This window comes from Chiroxiphia lanceolata, chromosome 2 (genome assembly GCF_009829145.1).
Source record: "Chiroxiphia lanceolata isolate bChiLan1 chromosome 2, bChiLan1.pri, whole genome shotgun sequence".
In the NCBI taxonomy this organism is placed as follows: Eukaryota; Metazoa; Chordata; class Aves; order Passeriformes; family Pipridae; genus Chiroxiphia; species Chiroxiphia lanceolata.
This window is the reverse complement of record NC_045638.1, coordinates 120297069-120320532: the sequence shown is the minus strand read 5'-3', so window position 1 is coordinate 120320532 and position 23464 is coordinate 120297069. Positions and strand designations below refer to the sequence as shown.

Genomic DNA, 23464 nt, shown 5'->3' with positions numbered 1-23464 from the left:
CACCCAGTCTGACCCAGTTCTCCTGGGCACCAACACGGGCTCCACAAACCCACGAGAATGACAATGTTCTGCTGCTTTGACAAGCTTCAGCCCAGCTTTGCAAACCTCAGTCCCTGCAGCTCCCTGCTCTCCAGAGCCCCGTTCAGGGCTGGCTCCAGCTCCCTGGAGAACCTGCCCCAGCCCCACTCTGGGCCAGGCTGAGCAGAAGCCGCTGGGCTGCACAAGGAAGAACCCTCCCCTGGCTGCTGCAGCCGGAGGGAGATCCAGCTCCCAATGGAATGCTGGCAACAGCCTCCCAGATGGTCTCTACCCACCCCTTGGCAGTGGCTCAGAATGGCAGCAGCTCCAGTGCCAGCTGGGTCCCTGCACGAGTCCTTGTCCCAGCCCTGCCACACGGACACACAGGCCTTGCTTGCACAATTCCTCACCCACAGCTCAGGGAAAGCCACACAATGTTAAGAAATAACCTGGGCTGACAGCACTCAGTCCATCAGGATTTGGGGGGAGTTTGGTAGGCAACAGATCCAAATTCCAATCCTACCTCTAAATTTCTAACAGGTTCTCTTAGAAAGATCCTGGAGAGGGACTCAGACAACAGAACCCAAACACTGCACAAGCAATAGCAGAAGGTTTGCCAGGAAGAACAGAAGTTCCTTGTTTTCCTTAACACTCTGGGACTGTAGGACCCAATCTTTGCAACCAAGTGACACCAGAGACGTGATTAACACTTAAACCTCTCCCCCATGGCTCTGTCTCAGAGAACTGGGCCAGCCCTGAGCTACTCCCAGGTGCCTGCAGTGCTTTGGGGAGGGGCAGGACGACGCCCCACTTCTGCTTGGAAACATCCAAGATGAGGAAAAGCCACTTCCCTTCTCTCTCTCTGACCCAGAACCAAAGCAGTCCTGTGGGACAACACGGACTACGCACGGAAGGCCCGAGTCAGTGGGGGGAAAAAACCCTACACAAACCAAACCACCCCAAATTTCAAGATCAAAACAGGTTGCTTCCTTAACAGGAGAACACCAAACTCATTGAAGCCAGAGAGGAAATTACAAACCAAAACAAACCAAAGACCCAAAAAGGTGCTTTGCACTGATACACTCTCTGGTTGATCATTCCAAAGGAAATTCTCCAGAGATTAGAAGCAATTACCAATACTTTGTCCTCTGTTGAAAATTAATGACTTGAGGGGCTGGACGTGTCCAGTGAGGGTTCAGGGGCTGGTGGGTCGTTTATGGCTGACCCCGACGGCCCAGGCCAAACCCAACCACCCCCATCGCTGCTCCAGCCCAAACCTGGGGGCAACATTCACACAGCTTGGAAACACTGCCCTTCCCTGCTACTCCATCCTTCCTTACACCTCCAGTGCCCAGGGAGCAAATGGCAACCCCAGGAGGAGAGAAACGTGTCCCTGCGACTTACCCCAGCCCACGGGCAGCACCAGGAGCCCCCAGCGCCGGCCGGCGGGGCTGCAGCCTCTTGCCTTGGGCTGCTCACAGCCCAGGGCACTTGGCAGAGCTGGGCTGCATTCAGGGCTTGGTCCTGGCCTGGAAGAGAGGAGAACAAGGCAATTAAGTGCACTGGGCAAGTCAAAGGCTCCTGCCCCTCACCCTTCTCTTCAGTTGCTCACTAGAGAGTTTTAGCCATGAAAAATCCAGGGGGGACGACAAATGAAACGTGGCCTTTTCCAGCATTTTTATTCCTCTCTACTTCAGGCAATAAAAGGAGGCTCATTTTTCTTACTGCATTCCTTGCCCCATTGGAACAGAACCTTCTTCATTCCAAATCCCCCTTGGGAGTTAGTCAATCCTCTGCCATTGGACTTTGGGCAAAGGAAGAGACACCTGGGATGCTGGAGCCCAGGAAATGAGGGAAAGAAACCTGACAGGGAAAGGTTTCAAGGCACTCCAGGACTCAGAAATATGTTCATGCCTTGCCAGGCCACCCCCATTCTGTGCCACCCACCTGAGCTGGGCAGGTGAGGCCAAGGCTCCCCTTCCTCCTGCCAATCACTGTCCCAGCACACGGATCCCCGGGCTGGGCAGCCCTTGGAAAAACCTGGGAAAGGCAGAAGGAAAAGGGCCCTGCCTGTCAGAAAATGAGTGTCTGTGAACATCCCTTCTGCACAAATTTAATGCCATCCCTCTGCTCCAACAAACCAGGGCAGGCAGGTCTCTGCAGCCCAGGGAGAACAGGAAGGAGAAGTGCAGGAACACAGGCAGACACTGATTCCCTGCAGCCCTCTCTGCACTTGGGGCTCTTGGCACTTCATTTATACCGAATGGGGGGGCAGCAGCCCAGGAATGCCCCTTAAAAACCAGGGGCCTTGGCAGCTGGAGATGAGAGGAGGGGAGTTGTGAGAGGAGACACAGAGAGGGAACAGGAACAGGGGTTGTTTGGGAACAGGCTGTGTGTCCAGGAGGGATGGGAACTGGAAACAGGGGAGGCTGGAGGAAGGCAGGGGGTGAGCACTGGCCTGGCTTGGATGGATCCTTTTGCCCTTGGCTCAGGGGCCTCAGCTCCCCTTCTGTGAGAGCAGCAGGGAACTGCTACAGGGGAAGAGTTCATTTAGGCACAAGCCAGTGATGCAGCCACTGGGGCAGGGGAAGAGGAACTAACACCGAAATGACACAATCACCACTGAAAGGGACTTTATTGAGCTGCAACACAAACACAGTCACAGCAGGTCAGGGCAGGAGGTGCCCCCAGGACCACCACCACAGCAGCTGGACCTGCAGGAACACCCTCTTCTCAAGGGATGGAGCCAGGGGCGGGCAGTTGGGATCCATCCTGGGGGGCTGGAGAGCACTCAGGCATCAGGGTCAAGTCCTGCCCCCTCCCTGCAGACAGTTCAGCCCCAGCAGCAGTGGGATTCTCTGCCTCTCCCTCCAATATTCTTTGGGACCCAACAGCTCAATGCTGGGGAATTTTAGCTTCATAAATGTTTTACATAGTTGAGCTTCACGCGAACTGGGGCATTTTTGAGTATTCCTGACTCTTCCAGGTCTGCACTTGCCAGGATCCTTTGGGCCTGGTGTTTGGCTGACAGGCGGGGCACTCAGGGAAACAACTCCTCCTTAGTCATGGACTAATAGGAGCAGTTTGAACAAACCCAATCCAACACATCAAATACAGATTTAGGGGATACAAAAGGAAATGAGCAAGGCATCACGTGCTGATTGCCCCCAGAGACAGAATTGTGGCCCCTGGGCACACACAGTCCTTACCCTGCTCCTCAAGGGCAGCAGCCCCGGGGCTCAATTCTCAGGGAACTTCTCATCCTTTCCCTTTGGGCCTTTGATCTCTTGTCAGGACAGAGACGCCTGGGAAACAACTCCTTGAATGGATCCCATAGACAACAACTCCATTTTGTTCATAAAATCAGGATAATTACTGTGATCAGGGGATGGATTAAAGTGTTCAAAAACGTGGTAGCAGATGGTGAGAATCCTGTAAATATGTCCCACCAGTGGGGAGCAGGGACTTGTTCTACCTGATGCCCAAAGGTCACTAATTGACCCCTATATTTACTGTTTGCATATGGTGATCAAGTCAAGTCTTATTTCAAATTTGCAGGGCAATAATTCGCTCTAACATTCAAAAATCCCTGGTTTACTTACACTGAAGTGTGTTATTCTTCCAGCACGATATCAGTAAGTGCACTGCAGCAATTCAGGGGACAAAATCCAGTTATTTTTTGCAATCCAGGATGTGAATGCAGTCCTGCAGATCAGTTCATTGGTTCTCATTAAGTCGTTCTGTGCCTCATTTCTTTGTATTACAGTATACACACTCTGGCATGTGCACTCAGCTCATAAATTACCACCCTGATCAATACTGGCCTCGGGAGGATGATGCCCAACTGTCCCCTCCCCTGCCCAAGCTGCTCCCTTTGCTCTTTTGGCAGCACTTCCCCAGAACAGCCCAGCAGGCAGAGCCCAGGGGAGGGCACCGCTGCTGTGGCACTGTGGCAGTGACTGGCACCGTTCACACAGGGGGACAACGATGCCAGGGAGACCCCCCGGACCCCGCAAGGGAAAGTACAGCATTGCCTGGCCCCAGTGCCCCCAGCCCATGGAATCCCATCCATCCGATCCCACTGAGGGCACCACCAGCCGCCCGCACAATGAGCCCGACACACCCCGGCCCTGCCATAGAGTCTCCCCGGGCACAAAGGGAGACTGACCCCTGGGCAAGGGCCATTTGTTTCCCAGGTCACCTGGTCCTGGGGTCCTGTTTTGGAGCTGCTTTTCCATCTCCATCCAAATCGAACCAAGTCACCCGACCCAGGCACCTTTTCCAGGGAACTGCCCGGGCCAACAGCATCGCCCAGAGGGACCACAAGGGGTGTGAGGACAGCCAGGATCCACAGGTTCTGTAAGATATCAAGCTAAAACATGGCAGTATCATTCCCTCCACTAACATTTATTCACAGGAACATATTCCCACAGGTAGGGCATCTCATTCAGCACATGCACTACTTTTGCCTCTCCCCAGCGTGACTTCGAACTCCCTCTGGCACGGGTTATAAGCTCCTGCTTTCCAAAAGTGCTTCCCACTGACAGATGTGGCTGAGCCAGCAGTGAGCCATGCATGCTCCCTCTCTTCTCCCAGCACTTGCTCTGGGGCTTTTCCCCATTTGCCCAGTGATCCGTGCTCACTGTCCAGGGGATCTACGCTTGTTGCTTCAACCACAGGGCCGTTGGCAACTCCCTCCCGAGGCCTCGCTCCTGCCCCGGCCCCTGCTCTGGCTCTGGCTCTGGCTTGGATACACCCTTTCCATGTCATGATCCTGCCTTCCTGAGCGTGGCCTGGCCTGTGCATCCTGGAGGAGCTTTTTACCCACGGCCTTACGGGGATTTCAGGCCCTCTTAGCATTTGTGGAGTTTCCACTAAAGCCCAAGAACAGACTCAGAGCCGCTTCTCCAACGGGTGCTACCTCGGTCTGGCTTCCAGTAACTTCCTATTCCCAAATCCTAAAGGCACCTCCTTCCCACCTTCCTTCTGCCAGAGGCTCCAACTGGCACCATTACCATTGGCAGGAACCTTTAGTTCCCCCTCTCTGGCTCGGATTGGCCACAGGTCTGGAGCCTGTTGAATTGCTCCCTGAGCTGTTTCCAACCCTCCCTGCTGCTCATTTCCCACTCAAACTCACAGATCTGTCCTGGGACTTCACGGCCCAGGCCAAGGATTGGTCCCAAAGGAGGACCTTGTTGTCACCAAAAGCCAAACAAACCAATTGACTGCTGGGCTTCCACCTCGCTCTGGGGGTGACAAAGCCTGAAATCTCCTGCCTAGTCCTGGGCAACACTTCCTGGGGACCACAACGCCTCTGAGTTCCTAAAAATATCACAGGTTGGGCAGGTGCTTGAATTTTGTGTGGATTAACTGCCCCCCTTCCTTTCCATGTGCTGCACTATTCACTCTAATGGTGCCTGTACTCCTGACCCATTCCCTCACCCCTCCAACCATCCCTTGTCCCCTCTCTGGCAAGGACAGTGGGTCCAGGTGTTCTGCCAGGCTCCCAGGGCAGAGGGTGGGACTGTGGAGCCACCCTCGAGGGGGGGGTAAACATGCCCTGCCTGCCTTGCCCAGGGAAAGGGAACTGCCCCCAGTGTTCCCAGCACAAGGCACCCTTGGAAACATCCACTGCAATGGGACACTCAGGGACACCAACAAGCACTGCACAGGACCAACAAGCACTGCACGAGGCTGCTCTGGCACAGGGCCAGTTTTATCTTCAGCTGTTCTCTGGTCCACTTCACTTTGTTTGCCACCTCATCCTGCACTCAAAACTTGCTGTCCTTGCACCCTTTCAGGGTGACCATAAATTACAGAGGCCTCTGCTCCAGCACCCACAAGGGCTGAACCGTCTGACAGGATCCATTTTTCCAGGGAATTCAAAGCTCCACCTGAGGAGCAGGGTCTTTTCTCCCCCATCCCCGTGCTGGAGCTTGGCCTCCATCTCCCTCTGCTTTCAGTTCTTTCCCTGGTTGCACATCTGCAGCCCTGGCCCTGGGCGGAGCTCGGCATCCTGATCCCATCCCTCCTGGCCCCCGGAACCGCTGACTCAGCAATGGGGGGCCCTCCATTGCCAAGGGCACGGTCCCGTCGGGGCTCACGGGGGGAGCAGGAGGTCCAAGGGCTGCAGCCCTCCTGCTACAGCCTTCCACCACTACAGCCAACAGAGGAGCCTCTCCAGCCCTGCCGCCCAAGGCATCCTGAACAAACCCAACCCAACTCCACAGGACAAACTGCTCCCTGTCTGCACAGCCCAGTCTAACCCCAGAGACTCCTAGGTCATGCAGAACAACTGCCCAGGAGATCAGAGACTCCACTCCATCTCTTCCTAGCACAGGTTTGGGTGAGTTTGGCAAACAGACAAACTCAGGAATCACCCAATGTTTTCCCAGTCTGACCCCTGTCACATCAATCACCTTAACAGTGCCAGTCCTTAATTCTCCCTCTACTGTGTTAAGGACTGAGGAAGTTGGACCTGTGTCTGACCAGGACATGTGCAACCCAAATGCTGAGGACTGAACACACACCTTGCACTCCTGCAGCTCTTACAGTCACATTCCAGAGCAAACAGCCAACTGCACCATCACTGCTCATTTCTTAATCCCAATCCCACCCTTCTTTGGCACTTGGAGCCCCACTTTTATCACCCAATTACAGCCCATGAGAGAGCTCCATGTCCAGCAGGGCCAGGTAGCCCTGGGATACTGTCAGCAATGCCTGAATCCATTGCAGGGACCTTGCTTTGAGCTCCCCAGGGCCGGGCACCCCGAGGATCTCCCCGAATAATCCTTTCGGTGCGCGCTGGAGTCCTCGGGGTGCCCCAGCCCGGGGGGCACCAACAGCACTGTCCCTCCAGGGGCCCAATTTGGTGCCAAGGCTTCAATGCACAGCCCAAAAGGCATTTCAAGAGGCCTTCTTGGGAACCCAGCACCGTGGACGGGCAGGAAGCCCCAAGAAGGCCTCATTTCTAAAGGCAGGGGGATCTTGCCTGTGTCCCAGACTGGTCCGGGGATCTGAGGCCCTTCCCGAGAAAATCTCGGTGCCGGCGTGAAGGCCCAGAGATCCCTTGGAGCCACGGGAGAGCAGGCACAGAGTCCCTCCTGGGGGCCAATTCTGCTGCCTCAACTCAGCTCTGCAAAGAAGCCTCTAAGGCTCAGCTGGTGAGTTTTACAAGCCAGGCATTCCTTGCTTACAACACCCTGCCATGATCCCAGCCCGCCGGGTGTCCTGGCAATCCGCTCCCAAAGGGCACACGGAGGTGTCTCCACTGCAGCTCATGGGAGGGGGCAGCATTACAGGAGGGTTCATTTTCCTTCCCTGCATTCCTGGTCCACATTCAGGACATTTCCCAACACTTATCACCATACACACCTACCCTTAGAAGGTTTCCAAGGAGCTTTACCGAGGGCCTTCCTAGGTCTTCTCTGTCTGGAGCCCTCACAGTCCTCAGTGCCTGCCTGAGGAACCTCAACACAACTCACCTGCTGACACAGCAACTTGGTGCTGCTTGGCTGCTGCCTCAGTTCCCTTCTTCCTTCTTTCTTCACCTCCCTTGCTTGGTCCCTTGAAATCCCTTGGCTCAGCTCTGGGCAGTTTCCAGGCTCCATCCCACTGCAAAAAGGATCAGCGCTTGTTACATCTCCACACTCAGACATCATTCCCCCTTTTTCCTTGACACTGGGCCATCAGGCCAGTGTCTCCTTATTTAAAGCAGAGTTTGACTCCTCAGTGACAACAACTGACAGCCCTGAATCATAACACAGGCTGAGACACAAACACGGATGGGAACTCTGAAGGATCCACTTTGTTCTGCTCACCAAGCAAAAGGAGCTTTCCTAACTCAAGAATAACAGACCCCACGTCCTTGTTCTGCAACTTTACCTGCTGTAAATGGGATCCCCAAGACCTGCAAAAGCCCTTTCCCCTTCACCTGCAGGGCTGGCAGTGCCACCACTCGACACGGCCCCAGTGGCTGGGCAGGAACGGAGGGGCTGGGGCGTCCAATCCATCGGCCCAGGCGGCACCAGGAGTTCCTGGAGTTCCTGCAGGGGAGAGCCTCAAGCCAACAAAGGATTAGGAAGATTTTAAACTTTTCAATTTTCAACTTTAATATGTGTATCTCATGGACTATGGGGAGTTGGACAAGGCCTACTGGGGCAACAAGGACACACTCAAGGCTACCTATTCAAAGGATCTCCTAGCACACAAAAGCTATCACTGTCCTTCTGTCAGGGGAACTCAGCAAACTCTCTTGGCCAAGAGCTCCAGGAGGATTTCCAGCTCTTGTGGCTCTCTCTTATCCATTTTTCCCACCTTGCACTCCTGGAGCTCTCACAGTTACATTGAAGAGAAAACAGCCAATTGTACCATCACTGTTCATTTCGTCTGTGCCAGAACAACATCATTCCCCACCTCTCACTGCCAATGCTCCACTTCTCCAACAGCTCCAGTGGCAACTGAACTTGTTCTGAAGGCACAAAGGCTCCTTTTGGGAGCACCACGACCCACCTAGACTGTAGCACTGGAATTCCATCTCCTGGACGTGCTGGGAGAAGCAGGGAAGAAAACCAGGACCTTAGGAGTGAACTGGGGGCACCTCTTCATCCAACAGCAGCTCCAAGAAAGGTACTGAGTCAACACCTCACCAAAGACACAGGAAAACAAGTGCCAACACCTTGAAAATCACTTCAGTTTTCAACTGATAAAGCAAAACAAACAACAACAAAAAAAGCTTTTCAGACTCTTGGGAAGAGTCCATCCCACTTGAACCAGTTTGGGGGACTCGTTCCCAGCCTCCTGAGGTTCATTTCCCACCTCACTCGGGGCTGCAGTACACCTGCTTCTACACACACACACAAGGAGCTGCTGCTCCTGGATTCCAGTCTCCTGGTTCTCCCTGCAACTCCTCCAGCTGTCTGCCCAGCTCTCCAGTGCCCATTCCTTTGCCCACTGCACTGGTTCACAGCCCCAGGGCTCCCAGGGCCACCCTGGGCTCTCCCCTGCCCCGACACTCAGGGCCCTTTCCCAGCCCCGACTCCATCCAGCACTGCCCCAGCTGCTGGCAGCTGCAATTCTCCTGCTCCTGCCCTCCCTCTGCCTGCAAACACCCCTGCCAGCTCCTGCACCCCCACCTCTTACCTCCCAGGCAACATCAGCTGCATCCTCCGGGATCCTCCAGCTGGATGCTGCTGGCTCTGGGCAGCTCCCACCCTTCACCAGGGGATGCCAAAGGGAGCTCTGGGGACTGTCCCGAGGGCAGGGGACACCCACTGTGGGTCACACCAACACTCAGCCAGCTCAGGCCTGGGCTCTTCTGCCTGCAGGGCAACAAACAGCCAAGCAGGGACACTGGGACACTGAAAGGAAACAGGCACAACAGACTCAGGAGCCTGGCACACCACAGCCCCCAAACCTGACCAGGCTCCAGCTGCTGCACAGACCTGTGGCCACACAGGACCCAAACCCACCCCCAGCACAGACAACCCTGGGGACGCCAAGCTGCTCATTCCCAACCACAACCAAACATCCAGTGCCACTGTCTGCCAGCCCCTGCTCCCAGAAATCAATCACCTTGCCCATTTCCTTTCTTTACTGGTCCTTGCATTCCCATTCTACTATCAAACCATGATTAGCAAATTTAGCTGTTACTGGAACCAAGGCAGCTTGGCTTCCTAATTTTAAAGGATACTGGGTTTGCCTTACCAGGAGAGACTCAGGCTTAGGGGTAATTCTTACAGGTTCTGCCCTTGTCCATTTTCTTGGAATTCCACTGGCCCACACCACAGGAACAACTGCAGCTGCCACTTCAGTCGGGCCCTTGCTGCTGACAGGAGTTATTCCCTGCACAACAAGAGCTGCTGCTTGGACACATTTAGTTTCAGCAATTACAGTGTCAATAGCCCCAGTTTTCCATTTCATTGCTGCCTCAACTTTTCCACTCCATCTCTTCCTAGTACAGGTTTGGGTGAGTTTGGCAAACAGACAAACTCAGGAATCACCCAATGTTTTCCCAGTCTGACCCCTGTCACACCAATCACCTTAACAGTGCCAGTCCTTAATTCTCCCTCTACTGTGTTAAGGACTGAGGAAGTTGGACCTGTGTCTGACCAGGACATGTGCAACCCAAATGCTGGGGACTGGAACACACCCCTTGCACTCCTGCAGCTCTTACAGTCACATTCCAGAGCAAACAGCCAATTGCACCATCACTGCTCATTTCTTAATCCCAATCCCACCCTTCTTTGGCACTTGGAGCCCCACTTTTATCACCCAATTACAGCCCATGAGAGAGCTCCATGTCCAGCAGGGCCAGGTAGCCCTGGGATACTGTCAGCAATGCCTGAATCCATTGCAGGGACCTTGCTTTGAGCTCCCCAGGGCCGGGCACCCCGAGGATCTCCCCGAATAATCCTTTCGGTGCGCGCTGGAGTCCTCGGGGTGCCCCAGCCCGGGGGGCACCAACAGCACTGTCCCTCCAGGGGCCCAATTTGCTGCCAAGGCTTCAATGCACAGCCCAAAAGGCATTTCAAGAGGCCTTCTTGGGAACCCAGCACCGTGGACGGGCAGGAAGCCCCAAGAAGGCCTCATTTCTAAAGGCAGGGGGATCTTGCCTGTGTCCCAGACTGGTCCGGGGATCTGAGGCCCTTCCCGAGAAAATCTCGGTGCCGGCGTGAAGGCCCAGAGATCCCTTGGAGCCACGGGAGAGCAGGCACAGAGTCCCTCCTGAGGGCCAATTCTGCTGCCTCAACTCAGCTCTGCAAAGAAGCCTCTAAGGCTCAGCTGGTGAGTTTTACAAGCCAGGCATTCCTTGCTTACAACACCCTGCCATGATCCCAGCCCGCCGGGTGTCCTGGCAATCCGCTCCCAAAGGGCACACGGAGGTGCCTCCACTGCTGCTCATGGGAGGGGGCAGCATTACAGGAGGGTTCATTTTCCTTCCCTGCATTCCTGTTCCATATTCAGGACATTCCCAACCCCTGTTCCCATATACACAAACCTTTATAAGGTCTCTCCATCAGGGGTCTCTGGTGCTCACCTGTGCCTGCAGCCCCCAAAGTTCTCAGTGACCACCTTATCAACTTCAAGACAACTCACCTGGTTGTAGAGGAGCTCGGTGCTGCTTGGCTGCTGCCTCAGTTCCCTTCTTCATTCTTTCTGTACTTTGCTTGCTCAGTCCCTTTCAGTTCCTTGGCTCAGCTCCAGGCAGTTTCTAGGGTACATCCCACTGCAAAAACTACCAGTTCTTGGTACACCTCAGAACTCAGACATCAGGGAGCCAGGCAGAAATCAACTAATCCAGGGCACTGCCTCCAAATATTGGGACAAAAACACCATAACATTCCACGGCCTCCCTTGGCAAATAAACCCCAAACTGCTCAGATACAAACAATAAACTGCACACTACAACAATCTGGCCCTGTGGGTTCAACCCGGCCAAGTCAGCGGGGACATTACACAAGGTCAACTTTCTTCCACATTTCAGTTGTGATACAAAAATCAGGGAGATCACAGACTCTCCCACACAGTTTTACTCTGAGGAGAGAAGGAAACCAAAGCCATCCCCAGGGCTGCAATAGCTCAGGCTCCCAAAAAGGCCCAGGGGTTTCAGGTTTCCAAGGAGCTTCACCAAGGGCCTTCCCAGGTCTTCTCTGTCTGGAGCCCTCACAGTCCTCAGTGCCTGCCTGAGGAACCTCAACACAACTCACCTGCTGACACAGCAACTTGGTGCTGCTTGGCTGCTGCCTCAGTTCCCTTCTTCCTTCTTTCTTCACCTCCCTTGCTTGGTCCCTTGAAATCCCTTGGCTCAGCTCTGGGCAGTTTCCAGGCTCCATCCCACTGCAAAAAGGATCAGCGCTTGTTACATCTCCACACTCAGACATCATTCCCCCTTTTTCCTTGACACTGGGCCATCAGGCCAGTGTCTCCTTATTTAAAGCAGAGTTTGACTCCTCAGTGACAACAACTGACAGCCCTGAATCATAACACAGGCTGAGACACAAACACGGATGGGAACTCTGAAGGATCCACTTTGTTCTGCTCACCAAGCAAAAGGAGCTTTCCTAACTCAAGAATAACAGACCCCACGTCCTTGTTCTGCAACTTTACCTGCTGTAAATGGGATCCCCAAGACCTGCAAAGGCCCTTTCCCCTTCACCTGCAGGGCTGGCAGTGCCACCACTCGACACGGCCCCAGTGGCTGGGCAGGAACGGAGGGGCTGGGGCGTCCAATCCATCGGCCCAGGCGGCACCAGGAGTTCCTGGAGTTCCTGCAGGGGAGAGCCTCAAGCCAACAAAGGATTAGGAAGAGCAGTTTCAACTTTAACATGTGTATCTCCTGGAAGATGGGGAGTCGGACAAGGCCTACTGGGGCAACAAGGACACACTCAAGGCTACCTATTCAAAGGATCTCCTAGCACTCAAAAGCTACCACTGTCCTTCTGTCAGGGGGAACTCAGCAAACTCTCTTGGCCAAGAGCCTCCAGGAGCCTTTCCAGCTTTTGGGGCTCCCTTTTAACCATTTTCCCCATCCCTGTAGCTGGGACTATCACCTGCCCTACAGGGGGAACAGCCCACAAAGGTCACCATCAGGGATGCCATGAACTCAAAGTCCCTTGTCAGGCAGGTCACTGCACACCTTGGCCTTTCTTTGCCCTCCCCACCAAAGATGCTGCCAACAGTTCTGAGACATCTGGTAGACCCAGAGCTCTCCTCAGGGAATGCTTCAGCTGCTTAAAGGCTGCCCTTGCACCATCTAGCCAAGGCAGCAAATCCTTACAGGCTCTGTTTTTAAAAGTTGGCATCACAGTCTTACCACACATCCAGAGGGAGCAATCCAGAGTCCAGCCCGTGCCACCATTCCCAGGGAAGCAGTTCCTGGGCTGTCTGGGGCTCAGGGAGGAGTCACGGGGCTTCTCTTCTTCCTTCCCGCTTCCCCCATTTTCTCCTGCAAAAGCAAAGGTTTCTTGGCTTTCCTCGCTCCAGGAGATGCAGCAAAGGCCATCTTTTCAATCTAAGACTGCAAACTACTCCAGGTTGTCATTTCAGGGGGTTCTCTCAGGTCCTGCACTCATCAATCCCCTTGGCCATTGCTTTTCTTGGCAGGTTCTTGCATTCACGTCCTACAAGCAAACCAGGAGGAGCAAATTCAGCTCTTACTGCAACCAATCCAAGCTGGCATTCTGATTTTAAAGGATACTGGTTTGGCCTTACCCAAGAGATCCCACATCAGGGGTAATACCTACAGCTTCTGCCCTCTTCCACTCTCCTGCAATTCCACTGGCCCACACCACAGGAACAACTGCAGCTGCCACTTCAGTCGGGCCCTTGCTGCTGACAGGAGTTATTCCCTGCACAACAAGAGCTGCTGCTTGGACACATTTAGTTTCAGCAATTACAGTGTCAATAGCCCCAGTTTTCCATTTCATTGCTGCCTCAACTTTTCCACTCCATCTCTTCCTAGTACAGGTTTGGGTGAGTTTGGCAAACAGACAAACTCAGGAATCACCCAATGTTTTCCCAGTCTGACCCCTGTCACACCAATCACCTTAACAGTGCCAGCCCTTAATTCTCCCTCTACTGTGTTAAGGACTGAGGAAGTTGGACCTGTGTCTGACCAGGACATGTGCAAACCAAATGCTGGGGACTGGAACACACCCCTTGCACTCCTGCAGCTCTTACAGTCACATTCCAGAGCAAACAGCCAATTGCACCATCACTGCTCATTTCTTAATCCCAATCCCACCCTTCTTTGGCACTTGGAGCCCCACTTTTATCACCCAATTACAGCCCATGAGAGAGCTCCATGTCCAGCAGGGCCAGGTAGCCCTGGGATACTGTCAGCAATGCCTGAATCCATTGCAGGGACCTTGCTTTGAGCTCCCCAGGGCCGGGCACCCCGAGGATCTCCCCGAATAATCCTTTCGGTGCGCGCTGGAGTCCTCGGGGTGCCCCAGCCCGGGGGGCACCAACAGCACTGTCCCTCCAGGGGCCCAATTTGGTGCCAGGGCTTCAATGCACAGCCCAAAAGGCATTTCAAGAGGCCTTCTTGGGAACCCAGCACCGTGGACGGGCAGGAAGCCCCAAGAAGGCCTCATTTCTAAAGGCAGGGGGATCTTGCCTGTGTCCCAGACTGGTCCGGGGATCTGAGGCCCTTCCCGAGAAAATCTCGGTGCCGGCGTGAAGGCCCAGAGATCCCTTGGAGCCACGGGAGAGCAGGCACAGAGTCCCTCCTGGGGGCCAATTCTGCTGCCTCAACTCAGCTCTGCAAAGAAGCCTCTAAGGCTCAGCTGGTGAGTTTTACAAGCCAGGCATTCCTTGCTTACAACACCCTGCCATGATCCCAGCCCGCCGGGTGTCCTGGCAATCCGCTCCCAAAGGGCACACGGAGGTGCCTCCACTGCTGCTCATGGGAGGGGGCAGCATTACAGGAGGGTTCATTTTCCTTCCCTGCATTCCTGGTCCACATTCAGGACATTTCCCAACACTTATCACCATACACACCTACCCTTAGAAGGTTTCCAAGGAGCTTTACCGAGGGCCTTCCCAGGTCTGCTCTGTCTGGAGCCCTCACAGTCCTCAGTGCCTGCCTGAGGAACCTCAACACAACTCACCTGCTGACACAGCAACTTGGTGCTGCTTGGCTGCTGCCTCAGTTCCCTTCTTCCTTCTTTCTTCACCTCCCTTGCTTGGTCCCTTGAAATCCCTTGGCTCAGCTCTGGGCAGTTTCCAGGCTCCATCCCACTGCAAAAAGGATCAGCGCTTGTTACATCTCCACACTCAGACATCATTCCCCCTTTTTCCTTGACACTGGGCCATCAGGCCAGTGTCTCCTTATTTAAAGCAGAGTTTGACTCCTCAGTGACAACAACTGACAGCCCTGAATCATAACACAGGCTGAGACACAAACACGGATGGGAACTCTGAAGGATCCACTTTGTTCTGCTCACCAAGCAAAAGGAGCTTTCCTAACTCAAGAATAACAGACCCCACGTCCTTGTTCTGCAACTTTACCTGCTGTAAATGGGATCCCCAAGACCTGCAAAGGCCCTTTCCCCTTCACCTGCAGGGCTGGCAGTGCCACCACTCGACACGGCCCCAGTGGCTGGGCAGGAACGGAGGGGCTGGGGCGTCCAATCCATCGGCCCAGGCGGCACCAGGAGTTCCTGGAGTTCCTGCAGGGGAGAGCCTCAAGCCAACAAAGGATTAGGAAGAGCAGTTTCAACTTTAACATGTGTATCTCCTGGAAGATGGGGAGTCGGACAAGGCCTACTGGGGCAACAAGGACACACTCAAGGCTACCTATTCAAAGGATCTCCTAGCACTCAAAAGCTATCACTGTCCTTCTGTCAGGGGGAACTCAGCAAACTCTCTTGGCCAAGAGCCTCCAGGAGCCTTTCCAGCTTTTGGGGCTCCCTTTTAACCATTTTCCCCATCCCTGTAGCTGGGACTATCACCTGCCCTACAGGGGGAACAGCCCACAAAGGTCACCATCAGGGATGCCATGAACTCAAAGTCCCTTGTCAGGCAGGTCACTGCACACCTTGGCCTTTCTTTGCCCTCCCCACCAAAGATGCTGCCAACAGTTCTGAGACATCTGGTAGACCCAGAGCTCTCCTCAGGGAATGCTTCAGCTGCTTAAAGGCTGCCCTTGCACCATCTAGCCAAGGCAGCAAATCCTTACAGGCTCTGTTTTTAAAAGTTGGCATCACAGTCTTACCACACATCCAGAGGGAGCAATCCAGAGTCCAGCCCGTGCCACCATTCCCAGGGAGGCAGTTCCTGGGCTGTCTGGGGCTCAGGGAGGAGTCACGGGGCTTCTCTTCTTCCTTCCCGCTTCCCCCATTTTCTCCTGCAAAAGCAAAGGTTTCTTGGCTTTCCTCGCTCCAGGAGATGCAGCAAAGGCCATCTTTTCAATCTAAGACTGCAAACTACTCCAGGTTGTCATTTCAGGGGGTTCTCTCAGGTCCTGCACTCATCAATCCCCTTGGCCATTGGTTTTCTTGGCAGGTTCTTGCATTCACATCCTACAAGCAAACCAGGAGGAGCAAATTCAGTTGTTCCTGCAACCAATCCAAGCTGGCATTCTGATTTTAAAGGATACTGGTTTGGCCTTACCAGGAGAGATCCCACAGTAGGGGTAATACCTACAGCTTCTGCCTCTTCCACTCTCCTGCAATTCCACTGGCCCACACCACAGGAACAACTGCAGCTGCCACTTCAGTCGGGCCCTTGCTGCTGACAGGAGTTATTCCCTGCACAACAAGAGCTGCTGCTTGGACACATTTAGTTTCAGCAATTACAGTGTCAATAGTCCCAGTTTTCCATTTCATTGCTGCCTCAACTTTTCCACTCCATCTCTTCCTAGCACAGGTTTGGGTGAGTTTGGCAAACAGACAAACTCAGGAATCACCCAATGTTTTCCCAGTCTGACCCCTGTCACACCAATCACCTTAACAGTGCCAGTCCTTAATTCTCCCTCTACTGTGTTAAGGACTGAGGACAGTCTGATCAGGACATGTGCAATAGTCAGACTATTGTGTCTGACCAGGACATGTGCAACCCAAATGCTGGGGACTGGAACACACCCCTTGCACTCCTGCAGCTCTTACAGTCACATTCCAGAGCAAACAGCCAATTGCACCATCACTGCTCATTTCTTAATCCCAATCCCACCCTTCTTTGGCACTTGGAGCCCCACTTTTATCACCCAATTACAGCCCATGAGAGAGCTCCATGTCCAGCAGGGCCAGGTAGCCCTGGGATACTGTCAGCAATGCCTGAATCCATTGCAGGGACCTTGCTTTGAGCTCCCCAGGGCCGGGCACCCCGAGGATCTCCCCGAATAATCCTTTCGGTGCGCGCTGGAGTCCTCGGGGTGCCCCAGCCCGGGGGGCACCAACAGCACTGTCCCTCCAGGGGCCCAATTTGGTGCCAGGGCTTCAATGCACAGCCCAAAAGGCATTTCAAGAGGCCTTCTTGGGAACCCACCAACGTGGACGGGCAGGAAGCCCCAAGAAGGCCTCATTTCTAAAGGCAGGGGGATCTTGCCTGTGTCCCAGACTGGTCCGGGGATCTGAGGCCCTTCCCGAGAAAATCTCGGTGCCGGCGTGAAGGCCCAGAGATCCCTTGGAGCCACGGGAGAGCAGGCACAGAGTCCCTCCTGGGGGCCAATTCTGCTGCCTCAACTCAGCTCTGCAAAGAAGCCTCTAAGGCTCAGCTGGTGAGTTTTACAAGCCAGGCATTCCTACACATGGCGAGATATTTTAAGGCTTTACTGACTGGAAAGCATAAAGCTTTTATCATGGACATCTGACCTCCCACAGACAGCTCCTTTCCCCTTTCAGTACAACATTATTTTCATGGAATCACTCAATAGGAAGTGCCCAGGAACCCCAGATTGTTCTTTCCAGAACAGAAAATAAACAGAGGAAAGGAGCTTTGCAGAAATTTAACATACTCCAGAACAGACCTGACTTTAGTTTTACCCTTTGTGTTCAAATATTCTATAGAAAAGCTCTAGGAGGAGAGCTGACACATTCCCAAGAGTGTCCTGGAAGTCCCTTTCATGAGGGCTGTAGGAAAATCGCAGTTGTACGAGTCCCTTGTGCCTGCAGATCCTCTCCATCCACCTTGTGCTCTCCCAACAGGAGAAAGGGTGCTGAAACAGGAGGAAGGAAACCTTTAGCATAAAGCTGGGGAGGAATCTAAAGCTTCCTTTCCTGGGGAGTTTTGTGAAGTCTGCAGATGACAAAGGGAAAATTTGCATCTCCTTTGGTACAGGTGTCAACAGAGGCCGAGACTTCTTGCCTTTTTCAGACAACTGTGCCCTTTTTGGCTCCCTGGCAGCTCCCATGGCACCAGAACCCCCTTCCTGCACACCCACGGGCGTCACACACAGGCACCCACACACCTTTGCTCCAGCCCACACGTGGCCAACATTTCCTCACCCGGGACATCCCAAGGGGAGTATTTCTGCTAGAGAGCACAGCAACTCCCCTGTCCTTGCAAACTGCCTCCCTGCAAAAAAGGAATCATTTTACCAGGACAATTCCCCCACAGTCAAGGTCTTTTCAAACCTGCTCAGGGTCCCTCCCAGCTTCTGCCTGTCCTTGCATTTAAAGGCACGGGCATATTCTATCTGCCAACAGCAAACCCAGCTCCTCCCTGGCAGTACAAGCCCCGCTCTTACCTGGACAGACTCCCGGGCTCGGCACAGCTGGGGGTCATGGAGCAGCTTCCCGAGGCCCTTCTCTCTCCCCGCAGGAAGCACAACTCGCCTCCGCACCAGGGGAAACCACGAGCCAGCCTGGAAACCGACACAGAGCGAGCAAAAAGCATTAACGCAGCGCCGAAAATGCAAGTTCAAGCAGTCTTTGCCTCGTAACCCTGCACGGGGAAAGGCTTTGGAATCGCAAAGCAAAACCCGAGACACCCAGAGAGCACCAGCCCCGCAGCCCTGCCCCGGCTCCCCCCGGGGGCACCCGGCAGGTAACGGGCTTACCCGGTCCCCGCTGCCCAGCACAACGCGCCCCTAAACGCCCCCAGCTGCCCCGGTCCATAAACCCAGCGGCCCAGGCGCTCTCCCCTCCGCAGCCCGGGCAGCAGCGGAGCCGCCCCCGCAGCCCTCACACACAACCGCCCGCACCTGCCCCGCCGGCCCTTCTATAGCGCGGGCCGGCAGCGCTGCCCAATCAGCACTCGAGCGCCTCCGCCCAATCGCAGCCCGCCTGGCCCTGCGGCCCCGCCCCGCCCGCTCAGCCCGGCCCCGCCCCTCGGCGCGGCCCCGCCCCCCGTTCCCTCAGCGCGGCTCCCGCCGCCGCCGCCGCCGCCCCGGCAGCGCTGCTGGGGCCGGGGAAGGGCGGGTGGGAGCTCCGCGGGCACGGCCCGGCCGGGAGCTCTCCCGGGACAAGGGGAGCGGGGCCTACGGGGACAGCGGCGTTCTCGGGGGCGGGCAGGGCGGGCCGGCGCGAGCCGGGGGCGGGCCTGGGCGGGCCTAGGGGCGGGGGGGCACGAGCCGGGGGAGTGGGCATGGGCGGGCCGAGGGGCGGGGCCGGCGCTAGCTGGGGGGCGGGCCTGGGCGGGTCGAGGGGCGGGGCCGGGGCGATCCCGCGGCGCTTCGCTCTGGGCTCTGGGGCTGTTTCGGGCCGGTTTTGGGTGCGGGTGTTGGGGCCCTGCGCACACCCTGCCCTGGTCACAGCCCCGCCCCAGCTCCCTGCGCTCCCCGCACCCCTCGCTCAGCTCCGCGGGGATTTGTGCCTCCTCTGAAGGTGGCGAATGTCTGCAAAGCCAGTCGGGAAGCCAGAGAGCTGCAGCCCCCGGGCCCCGCCGCGGCTTCCCCGCCGTCACCCGGCACCTCCCGCCCGTCCCGCCCCGCAGCGCCGCTCCCGCTGCCGCCCTCGAACACAAGGAACGAACCCCCGTGCCCCGAGCACAGGCCGGTCCCTCCTCGGCAGCGCCGGGAGCGGCCGCAGCCCCCGACGACGGGCGGGGCGCGCCGGGAGGGGCCGCGCGGGGCGGGGGCGGGTCCCGCGGCTGCGACCCCGCCGGGAAGGGACCCCCGGGCCGGCCCCGTCCGGCACCGCCGCTGGCCCTGCTCGGCCACCGGCCCTCGCCCACAGTTTTAACATTGGAGAGCCAAGATTTAACCCAGAGCGCCGCAACCCCTCTGTCCCTGCAAACTCCCTCCCTGCAAAAAAGGAATCAATTTCCATAGACTTGTTATTTTTCTTATTAATGACCACGTTGCTACAGTCAGGGAAATCCAATCAGCATTCCCGAAACACCATCACTTCTCCATCCACCTGCGATCGGGGGCCGATGGGCAGCAGCCTGCCCTGGACGGGCTGCAGGGATGCTGGGAAGGCCGCTGTTCCCAGATTGGAAGGACTCTGGCCGTGATCCCTGGCCCGTGGACAGAAAGCCCAGAGCCAAGGGGAACTCCAGCCAGCTGCAGGCAGATGTTACTCCGTCCCCGTGCCGGGGGTGGGGACGAAGGTGCCCTTCCCTGTCCGAAAGTGGAAGTCGTCCCCTGTGCAGAGCCCGCTCTGATCCTCGGCCTCGGGGGAGCCAATTCCCTTGTCCCAGCCCACTTCTGCAGAGAAGAAAGGGAAAGATTGCACATAAGGGAGCCATTCTTCCCTGGGAGGGTGGGGAGGTGGCCTGGCACAGAGAAGCTGTGGCTGCCCCATCCCTGCAAGTGGCCAAGGCCAGGCTGGATGTCTATTAGAAGGTGTCCCTGCCTGTGGCAGGGGGTGGAAGGAGATGATCCCTGAGATCCTTTCCAACCCAAACCACTCCACGATCCCAGGATGATTCCACGCTCTCTCTCTGCATTTATTTGGCCTCACTTCCTCTCAAAAACAACATCTCCAATTTAGTTGATTGCTAAAGCCATCATTTTAAAATCATCCCAGGAATCAAAAGGGACTGAAAACCACACAGAAATCATTCCTACACCCACCAAATCACTAGGAATTGGAACCTGATTCCCTCATCTCCCTCCCTGTTTTTCTTGACTGGAAAACCTGCTGACCCCCACTGGCTATTTTTGGGCTGGTTTTCTTCCACAGCTCCTTTCTCCCGGCTGAAACCTCCTGGCATATTCAGGGCTTATCTGGAGGGAAGCCCCTCTGAGGTATTTCCTCTCGTGGCAATTCTGTGGGATGAAGAAGTAAAAAAAGCACGTCAGGAGCTCCCTCTCCCCCCTTCCTTCGCAAACACCCTCCCGGTTTGTCCTCGGCAGCTCCATCCCCCCGGCACCCGCCCCCGACGCTTCGGCTCCGCGGGGAAAGGGACAGCAAGTGCAGGAGCAAGCTCAGTGCTGGGCAGGGGCTCCCTGGGGAACGGCTCTTCAGCGCTTTAGTCCGTGGCCTTTCCTGCTGCCCTCCCTCCCGGAGGCAGAGGATGACCCGGCCCTTGTTTCTCCCACGCTCGCAGACCCAGGTCCTGCTCTTTTGGCCCCGCTTTTCTCAGCAGACCCGGCATCATTTTCCAGGGTCCCCAGGAAACTTCTGCACTTGACCCATTGCTAAGTGCAGAGCACAGGGCAAGGGAAGGACAAATTTCTCAGCACCCAGCACCTGGAATTTTCCTTCTCCGCAGCACGCTCCCGTTCCCGCTGTCTCTGGAGGTGCCCGCACGAGTCCTCCTTTTGTCCCAGCACCTCAGAGGACGCAATTTTCACCCAGGTCCCGCTCACCGGCGTCGCACAAAACGTGCCGACAACATTTCTCGTGACGCCAGTGAAGAGCTCTCAGAGCACACTGCACAGGGAAGCCGAGGCTGCCCCTGGATCCCTCCAAGTGTTCCAGGCCAGGCTGGACGGGACTTGGAGCATCCAGCCGGGGATGAGAGTGGAAGGGGTCCCTGCCCACGGAAGACAGGGTGGCCTTTGAAGGTCCCCTTCAAAGCAAATCGCTCTGGGATTCCCCTCCCAAATCACTGCCAAGGAGACACAGCAATCAAAGCGGAGGGACTGCACTCCCAGCTTTTCTTACCCGCAGGCACACGGCACGCCGGACCTTAAAGCCACGGGGTCAGTCCTGCCAGAGGCGTCCGGCACGGCCACGGCGACCGAAGGAAAAGAGGGAGCCTGGGAACACGGAGTAAGAGCCACTTGAATTAGGACTGCACTGACCAACAGCCAGGTCACTCCCACGGACGGCTTCGCCGTCCAGTCGCACAAAAAGCACTCACCTGCCAGGGCCTCAGTTAGGGTGGCTCCTGACGCTGACCAGGTGAACACCTCCCCTTGCCCCGGGGGGTCAAGAATAACATCCCCGGTAAGAAGTCACCCCGAAGGACAAAAAGGGAAAATTAGTGAAGCACGGGGGCCTCTTCTGACTAGATTGCCCCCGGCATTCAATAGCAAATGCCACGGCTGTTCTGTCACCGACGAGAAAACCCCGTTCTCCCAAACCAACAGCGAGGAGATTTATGGGCACGCCTGAAAATTTCCCGGGAGGAACTTGTTGTAACTAAGGAGCAGGTGCTATCTTGAGTCGAAGGCATCGATTGGACGGACGCTTAGTACGGCAAACTCTTCAGCAGAGGAATTAATTGCTGCCTGTTTGAACAGCAGGGGAGAGAAAATGACAGTCGAAGGGAAGACAGGAAAAGCAGAACTGGAATCAGCAGACTTTTCTTCCATCTCTCCCGAGAAAGTCGTGTTTCTCTGTTCTAATAATTCTAGGCCCTTTTCTACACGAAACTTAGACCAAGGCTGAAAAAGCAACTAGAAAACACGGAGAGAAGCTTTTGAGAATGTCACGTGATTTTCCCAAACCCATCCCAGAAAAGCAGAACTCGGTAGAATGTACTCACCTCCAGGCCTCTGGTCTTTTTTTCCGTAAGCTTCGTCACCTGATGGAAAAAGCAGAGCAGACTCGGTATTCAGGCTCACAACGGGAAAACTTCCCCTTCGTCTCCTAAAAGAAACTCCATTAATTTGCACGGCTGCAGGTGCGGATCTGTGGCAGTAAATCTGCATTATATGGGAAATCTGTTGTTTAAATGTGTCTTAAAATGGCTTTTGGTGGTCTTTGCAAACACATGCTTCTTCTTCCCAACACCCCCCACGGTAATGTTATCCATGCAGGAATGTCCTGGGAAGGTGTCCTGAGGTGTTTCCCATTGGCCTTTGTTAACCCCTTCCTGTGATTGGGTGTTCCTGTAAGCCCCTTGAGTCTTCTAATTGGTTACCCTGTGAATCCTCCTAAACCCTATAAATGTAACATCCCCAACAATAAACCCTCTCTTGCCTCCTCTCCACGCCCGGTGTGCTGTCTCTGTGCCTGCCATGGGACCACGTGCGTGGGGGGAGGGGAGGGCACCTCTCCCCTCCAGCCTCAGGGACAGAAGAAAACCCTGAGAAAACCTCTGGAGTTCCCTTTCCCCATCCTTCAAGACGTCGGAATGGTTCTTCAGATGGAAATGGAACTAGAACTGGGCCGCCCCACGTCATGGGTTGGGAAAGGGATCCAGACGGATCCAGATGTTAAAGTCTTCCGGCTTTTCAGAGGGGGAGAATGCCCCGCTAAGGAAGGCTGAAAAATGCTCGGAGCCCGCACAGCTCCAAGACCACCTTGATTTTGTCTGTGTTCCAGTCCCCGGCTAAAGAAACGGTACAATAACCGCAGTTGCTGCCTGCCTTTTCACCAAGGGGTTTTGCCAGGTGCTGGGCCAGCCCGGGCACTCCCGGGGGCAGCCCGAGCTTTCTGCGGTGGCCCCTTTTCCCCGGGAGGAATCTCCGTCCCTGTTCGATTCTGGCAATCGGACTGGCAACGCAAGCCAAGTCGGCGGCACAATTCCGGACCTTTGCTCTCCTCAGAGCGCCCACGGCGAGGGGAAAAAGCACCTTTGGGTCGCCGTCCCGAGGATGGAAACAAACAAAAAACCACGACGCCGGACTGAATTCCCCCGCAGAAGCCCAAATTCACCGAACGCC

General features: G+C 55.5%; 3 long non-coding RNA genes across 5 annotated transcripts; all 3 read right to left on the bottom strand.

Annotated features, from left to right (window-relative positions):
* Nucleotides 1-9180: 9180 nt before the first annotated feature.
* On the bottom strand, nt 9181-14670 carry LOC116782259. Of its 3 annotated transcripts, none has more exons than XR_004355180.1 (3): nt 11116-11404; nt 9724-9861; nt 9181-9377 (listed from the first exon to the last, which is right to left on the bottom strand). It is a non-coding gene; the product is annotated as an uncharacterized LOC116782259 (long non-coding RNA). The 3 variants fall into 3 exon arrangements; XR_004355181.1 differs by having other exon boundaries at nt 9757-9861; XR_004355182.1 differs by lacking the exon at nt 9181-9377 and adding an exon at nt 14631-14670 and having other exon boundaries at nt 9668-9861; nt 11116-11245.
* Nucleotides 14671-17535: 2865 nt separating this feature from the next.
* On the bottom strand, nt 17536-19884 carry LOC116782263. The gene is made up of 3 exons (XR_004355185.1): nt 19821-19884; nt 18209-18325; nt 17536-17757 (listed from the first exon to the last, which is right to left on the bottom strand). It is a non-coding gene; the product is annotated as an uncharacterized LOC116782263 (long non-coding RNA).
* Nucleotides 19885-20569: 685 nt separating this feature from the next.
* Nucleotides 20570-21555, bottom strand: LOC116782258. The gene is made up of 2 exons (XR_004355179.1): nt 21516-21555; nt 20570-20674 (listed from the first exon to the last, which is right to left on the bottom strand). It is a non-coding gene; the product is annotated as an uncharacterized LOC116782258 (long non-coding RNA).
* Between the last annotated feature and the right edge of the window lie 1909 nt (nt 21556-23464).